The 6,000-nt window shown below is 43.5% G+C and overlaps 1 protein-coding gene across 3 annotated transcripts in view; it reads left to right on the top strand.

Moving 5' to 3' along the window:
• The first annotated feature begins 2,701 nt into the window (after window positions 1-2,701).
• LOC128344094 (ABC-type organic anion transporter ABCA8B-like) overlaps window positions 2,702-6,000 on the top strand; it is a 129,005-nt gene continuing 125,706 nt past the window's right edge. For 2 of the 3 annotated variants that reach the window (XM_053293592.1, XM_053293589.1), the window contains exons 1-2: window positions 2,702-2,830; window positions 3,907-3,988. The gene's annotated coding sequence lies outside the window, so the exon portion shown is untranslated. Of the gene's footprint in view, window positions 2,831-3,900; window positions 3,989-6,000 lie in introns of those variants that run through there. The other variant, XM_053293590.1, reaches the window with a different exon arrangement.

The following is a 6,000-nucleotide window of genomic DNA, read 5'->3' as shown; positions in this document are numbered from 1 at the left end:
GAATAATTATGTATGTTTTAAAAAGTTTTTGATATTAGAATACAGTGCCTGTGATGGTGGAAGCAGCAGAGAACTGGGTGAGGCTAGGAGCTCTCTCCCATGCTCTGTGCAGGTGCCTCCACTGCTGGACTGCCTATCTGGAAGAGATCATGGAGATGGCTGATGCAGGGCTGGTGTTGCGATTTTTTTCTTTGCCTGTTAGATTTTCTTATCCTATGCAACTTCGTATGCTCATTTACAGTGGATTATGCTCAGTATGATCAAGGGAAGTTGCTTTGTTCTGCCTACAATTCCTGTCAGATTTTTTTTTACCTTCTTCAAAATGGGAACAAAAAAGATCCAAATTTTACAGAAAAGCACCAGATTTTGTTGCTTGTGTTATTTGGCAGCTGAATAGCTCTAAAATACAAGGAGGTAAAAAACTACAGTAACACCTTAAGCAGCACAGCGGGGAAATGCTTGACTATCAAGCAGAAGGTTGCTGGTTCAAATCCCCGCTGGTATGTTTCTCAGACTATGGGAAACACCTATATCGGGTAGCAGTGATATAGGAAGATTCTGAAAGGCATCATCTTATACTGCACGGGACATGGCAATGGTAAACCCCTCCTGTATTCTACCAAAAACAATCACAGGGCTCTGTGAGCGCCAGGAGTCGAAATCAACTTGATGGCACAAATTTGAAGTGCTGTGAAATGCCATGAGAGCTGGCAAGAAAACAGTATGTTCAGTCTCTCTTAAGTGAACTAAGTCTCAAGTTGCTGTTTTGAGCACTCTACCTTAGAGAGTGTGCCAGCCTTTAAAATGCCAGCCTTTACAATCCTTTAAATGGTCATAACTTCAGGGCAGCTGTGAAGGGTGTGGTGCTGCATTAGTATTTTCATTCTAAATTGCTCCCTGAAATATAAATTTGTATGCTGTTTTAGAGAAATGCTGGGTTCTTTTCTGAGATGAAGAATATTTTTTTGTCTGCAAAATGACATATGGAATTTCATTCATACATTAGTCTTTCTTGCATTTGAGTCAATTAATTGCCTTTCTGTTATTTCAGTCCAGTTCAAGAGATCCAACATTCTCTTGATTTAATTGCTTTCAGCCATCACATTCAACTGGGACTTAATTTCAACAAGGTGTCATCTTTATTTATGTTTAATTGGTCCAGCTGGCGACTCATTTTTTAAAGGGCCATATTTTGAACTAAGCAAGAACCAAAATTTTGAACCAAGCAAGAACCAAGTACTGGCTTACTCCCATGGGACTCAAAATAGCCAGAGTTGCAAAAGAGGCAGACTGTGGAACCGTGTTCAGATGCTATGTTGGCACCGCAAAACCGGAGGTCCCGGCAGCAAACCTCACTACAATCCAAAGTACAAATCGGAGTCTGGGGAGGGAAACTACGCGTCCATTTTTAGTCATAACTGCAGTTGCCTGTATTGGGACAAATTGAAACCAGAGGCCCCTTCAATTCTGGCAGCCTCATTTTAGCTAAGCTTTGAAAAGCTTCTGAAGATGCTATTATTTCAGAGAGTGACTTACATTAAATATGGCCCTACAGTAGATACTACTTGCCCGTTACAGGTTTTGCTGCTGTGGTTTCTTTTTCCTTAGCTGCTTTCTTGTGTTATTTGTTTTCTGTTTTGTTTTATTTGCTGATTTTGTGCACTTGTTCTGTATTGTTATTAACCCTCCATTCTGTCATGGTGGACAGAAAGCCAAGATATACGTATTCCAAACAAATAAATTGAGGGAAATTGGCCTTTGCAGAAAAAAGGCTCTGAATGTTTTCCTGAGATGACATTTTTCAGTTAATCTGCCTTGCAATGAATACATAAAAACTGCAGTTAATCATTGGGCATAGAAAGAGCTCTCTGCAGGATGGGATTCTTGGGTGGCTGATTCCCCCAAATACTATTCGCCTAGGGAGCAAGCTCACTGATAAGCAGAAAGAATTGCCTGAGAGGCCACATCTCTTCCCAAGCTTGCTGATAGAGCCAGGTTCTGTCATTTGTTATCTGAGCAAAGGCTCTTTGCCAGGATATTAATATGGTCAGTTTGGAGCTGCACTTCGTATCGCAGTGTGCTGAGACTGTCATTCTGCTGACAAACCCTAGTTTCTCTGGACCATGCACCTGAAAATGCAGGTTCCTTGTCTGTTTGTCTCCTTGTCTATGCCAGTTTCCACAAGGCGTCTCCTGCTGCAAGCTACTAGCTCTAACCTGAAGAAAGGCCAGCAACCAGTGCTAATGTGAATTAAAGATATGTTTTTGTTTGGGAAGACATAAGTGATGTGAAGAATCCATAATATGCAGCACAGACCCTCCACAGAGCAATTAACATGTTGTTCTTGCAGGGTAGTATGATGCTCCATACAAGTGCTTTTAAGTTTCAGAGATAAAGTGGACTCTGCCCCCCTATGTGAACATTAGCTGATTACATTAAAATATACATCACTCCACACACTAGAAGAAAATGCAGCTTCCTTTCTGATTTGTGCAGAAAATATTTCCATACATTTAAGAAGCTGCTGGACTCTGCCAGCTCTGGAGCACTGATTTCCTTCCACAGGCCAGTGTGCATCAGAACTGGTTAAGCATTTAGAACAAAGACAACTGTTGAAGGGCCAGAAGCAGTGAAAAAACCCAAAATGTTGTGAAAGGCTGTGCCTTTTTTGGCTGCGTCAATGGAATGAAACAAAGGCACAGTAAAGCAGACAGAGGTGCTGCAGATGTTGGGAAAATGTACCCGAGGCAACAAAAGGACATTGCCATCATGATGCGATTATTATCTTTTCTTTCTTTCCTAAATGTTTATCTCAGATTGGCTGCCTGAGGTAAGCTTTCTAAATGTTACTTTCTCTCCTCACCTCTCCAAATATTATACTATCAGTGGCGCTACTACCGAAGGCTGCTGGTTTGGACAACTCAATGTGCATTAATGTGTGTGTGTGTGCGCGCACGCTAAAGAGGCAGGCTCCGACTGTCAGCATCTCTTCTTTCATCAGAAACAGCCATGGCAGGAAGCCAGTCCTGAATCAGCCACTTTGGGGGGCTGCTTGTATGGTGCAGGGAAATGGCACAAAGTGAGAATAAACCTCACATTCCTGATTAGGACTCCTGACCAGGAATGTGAGGTTTACTATTTCTCTTTGTGCCATTTCCCTGCACTATACAAGCAGCCCCGCAGAGTGGCTACTTGCATTTCAAGTGATGTATATTTTACATAATTGCAGACTATGTAATGGGGGTTACTTCTCAAGACTGCTGGGAAATGGCAGATGGCACACAATGCTGGAAGAGTTTTGACCAGTGCTGGGTTTTTTGGCGGAGCATGTCACTCCGTTGTTGGTTCAACTGCACTGGTTACCAGCAGGATTCAAAGTTTGGGGTATCTCCTTTAAATCCCTAAGTGGCTTAGAACCATGATAGCTAAAGTAGATTCTTCTCTATATGAATCTACCCCACCTGATGAGGTCATCTGGTGACACCTTTCTTTGCATCCCTGCTAACTGGGCAAAGAGGCACCTTTTTAATGTGGTGATTATTTAGCAGGGGGAGAGTAACTGGCCCTATCCACCCCCAAGCACAGGACTTCCAGTGACTGTTGGAAATAATTGTCTTGTTTACTTTGGCCAATGTCCTTGTCATTGTAGCAATGTACTGAGCAAATGTTTTCTAAGATTATTGCTTTCACACTTTATACTGTATTGTGTTAAAATGCTTGAGCAGGAAGACTAAAACCAAAACAAGGAAAACCAAGAGTTAACGTTATGTTGAAACTGCATATGCTAGTGGTAGCCAAGACTTCTGCCCTCTGTTCTGAGCTCTCGTGTTCAAATCCCCAAGTAACATTACAGAACATTGTGCAGTTTTGACAGCTGTTACTTATTTTGTTTTTAATTTTTGACAGTTCTGACTTTATTGGTTGAAGCATATCTCCAGAATAACGTTTCCTACTTTCCCCAGTTCTGTCCTGAGAAGAAGCTGCAAAAGTGAGTGACTTTTCAAAGGAAAATTTTAAAGGCTATTTGTGTGTGTGTGTGTGTGTGTCTGTCTGTCTGTCTGTTTGTCTGTCTGCATAAGGGGTGATCAGCATATAGTATGAAAGGTTCACCTCCTAGCAATAGGGTTGCCAAAATACAACCAGAGATCATTTTATGTCCCTTTAAATCTTCCCAGATAGTTGGCAGGTGTCCAGCCATTGCACTCGAATCTGGTTCCTCCATCAATGCTTTCTGTGAGGTAAAACTGAAGTCACATCAGGTGTGGAGAAAGGTGTGGATGAACAGTATGAGAGGCACAGTCACTATATGTGTTCATGCTTGCTGGCCAACACCCTAACTAATGCTGTGTGTGTGCTGCCAAAAGAAGCAAGTGTGCATTAGATACCCTCCAGCTTCTGAAGCACAGTGCTAGTGTAATGGGGGACTTTTGCTGGTCTCCTCTTTCCCTTGAAGCACTCTGTACAATGCACAAGTATGCCCCCGAGGGCTATCCAACCCTCAGGGACATATCTGAAGGCTGCAAAGGGTGCTTCTGGGGAAAGGGAAGATTGACAAAATCATCTTCCCCCTACACACAAGCACCTGCCATTCAGAAAGGAAAGTGTATTCGCTGCACACATGTAGCATTACTTAAAATGTTAGATGCTGTCTTGGAATATTTAAAAGGATAGGCAGGATCTCTCTATAAAGATGTGGAAATCCTACAGGAAACAGGGGAGGAGGAATGTGAAGCAGAGAGCTGATGCCTGCCTTTCTCTCTCAAATAATTGCATGTTAACTGTGCTCCGCCATTTTGTTGTGTTCAGGGAGAGGTGAGAAATAGTTGCCTATGGCTAGGGATGTGCACGGACCGGTCTGGAGGCCATTATAGAGGCCTCCGAACCAGTTCGAACTTGGGCCGGTCCAGCAGTCTGGCAGCGGGTGGTGTCTCCCTTGAAGGGTGGGGGGTTTGGACTTACCCCTCCACCGCTTTCCCCCTAACAGCACTCTGTTTTAGTGAAAAGTCTTGGGGGTAGCAGCATCCCTCCCCGCTGCCCCTGCCCCCGTTATTGTCCAGAAATACCGGAAGATAATGAGTGCGCATGTGCCTGCTGCCGCGTGCGCTTGCTGCGCATGTCACATGCTACGTGCACACGCTGCTTGCGTGATGTGTGCATGTGTGTGACATGCATGGTGGGTGCACGCACACTCGTAACTTCCGGTATTTCCAGACAATAACAGGGGCAGGGGCAGCAGGGAGGAATGCAGCCACCTCAAAAACTTTTTGCTAAAACAGAGCACTGGCGGGGGGAAAGCGGTGGGAGGGGTAAGTGAAAACCCCCTGCCCTTAAAGGGAGACCCCCCGCCGGCACTGGACTGCGCCTCTGCGGTTCCGTGCACATCCCTATCTATGGCTGTCAAGGCCTGGTGGCCCAGCTACCTGCAATACAGTAGGATCCATATCAGTTTGAACCCCTGATCACTCATGTTTATTCTTTTTTTAAAAAGTGAAGACCGCTTTGTAATCCTGTAAGCCTACAGTTTTAAATATGTGTTAAAAATGGCATTTATGTTAATGAAAACTATCTCTGATAACACTATTTCTGAAAACATAAAAACCAGCACTTTGAATTGTGCCCACCAGAAGAAGAGAGCCAGTGCACATGCTGGAAAATTGGCTCCCACTTCCCTTCCATGGCAGGAAGTAGATCATCATAATCTGCAACAACAGAAGCATGAATGCTTTTCAGATGCAAAATGTGAAACACATTTTGGAAGTCTAGCCTGCAGGTTACAAAACATATTTATGAAAGTGCAGTTTGCTAGCAAAGTTTGACAAAAAGAGCCATGGCATTTGGTATCATTCCATACTCAGATATCAGTCTGATTAGAAAAACAGACATGCACAGAGCACTGTCCAAATAAGTGGGAGTGGGAGCTGCATGTTTAATGTTTAATTTCTGCCCAGCGTTGTTCATTGCCTAATGTAAAAGGCTTTCATACAAAAATACCTCTCTTTT

This window comes from Hemicordylus capensis, chromosome 2, assembly GCF_027244095.1.
Source record: "Hemicordylus capensis ecotype Gifberg chromosome 2, rHemCap1.1.pri, whole genome shotgun sequence".
Classification (NCBI taxonomy): Eukaryota; Metazoa; Chordata; class Lepidosauria; order Squamata; family Cordylidae; genus Hemicordylus; species Hemicordylus capensis.
Note: the sequence above shows the minus strand (reverse complement) of the source record. Positions and strands in the feature narration are given on the sequence as shown.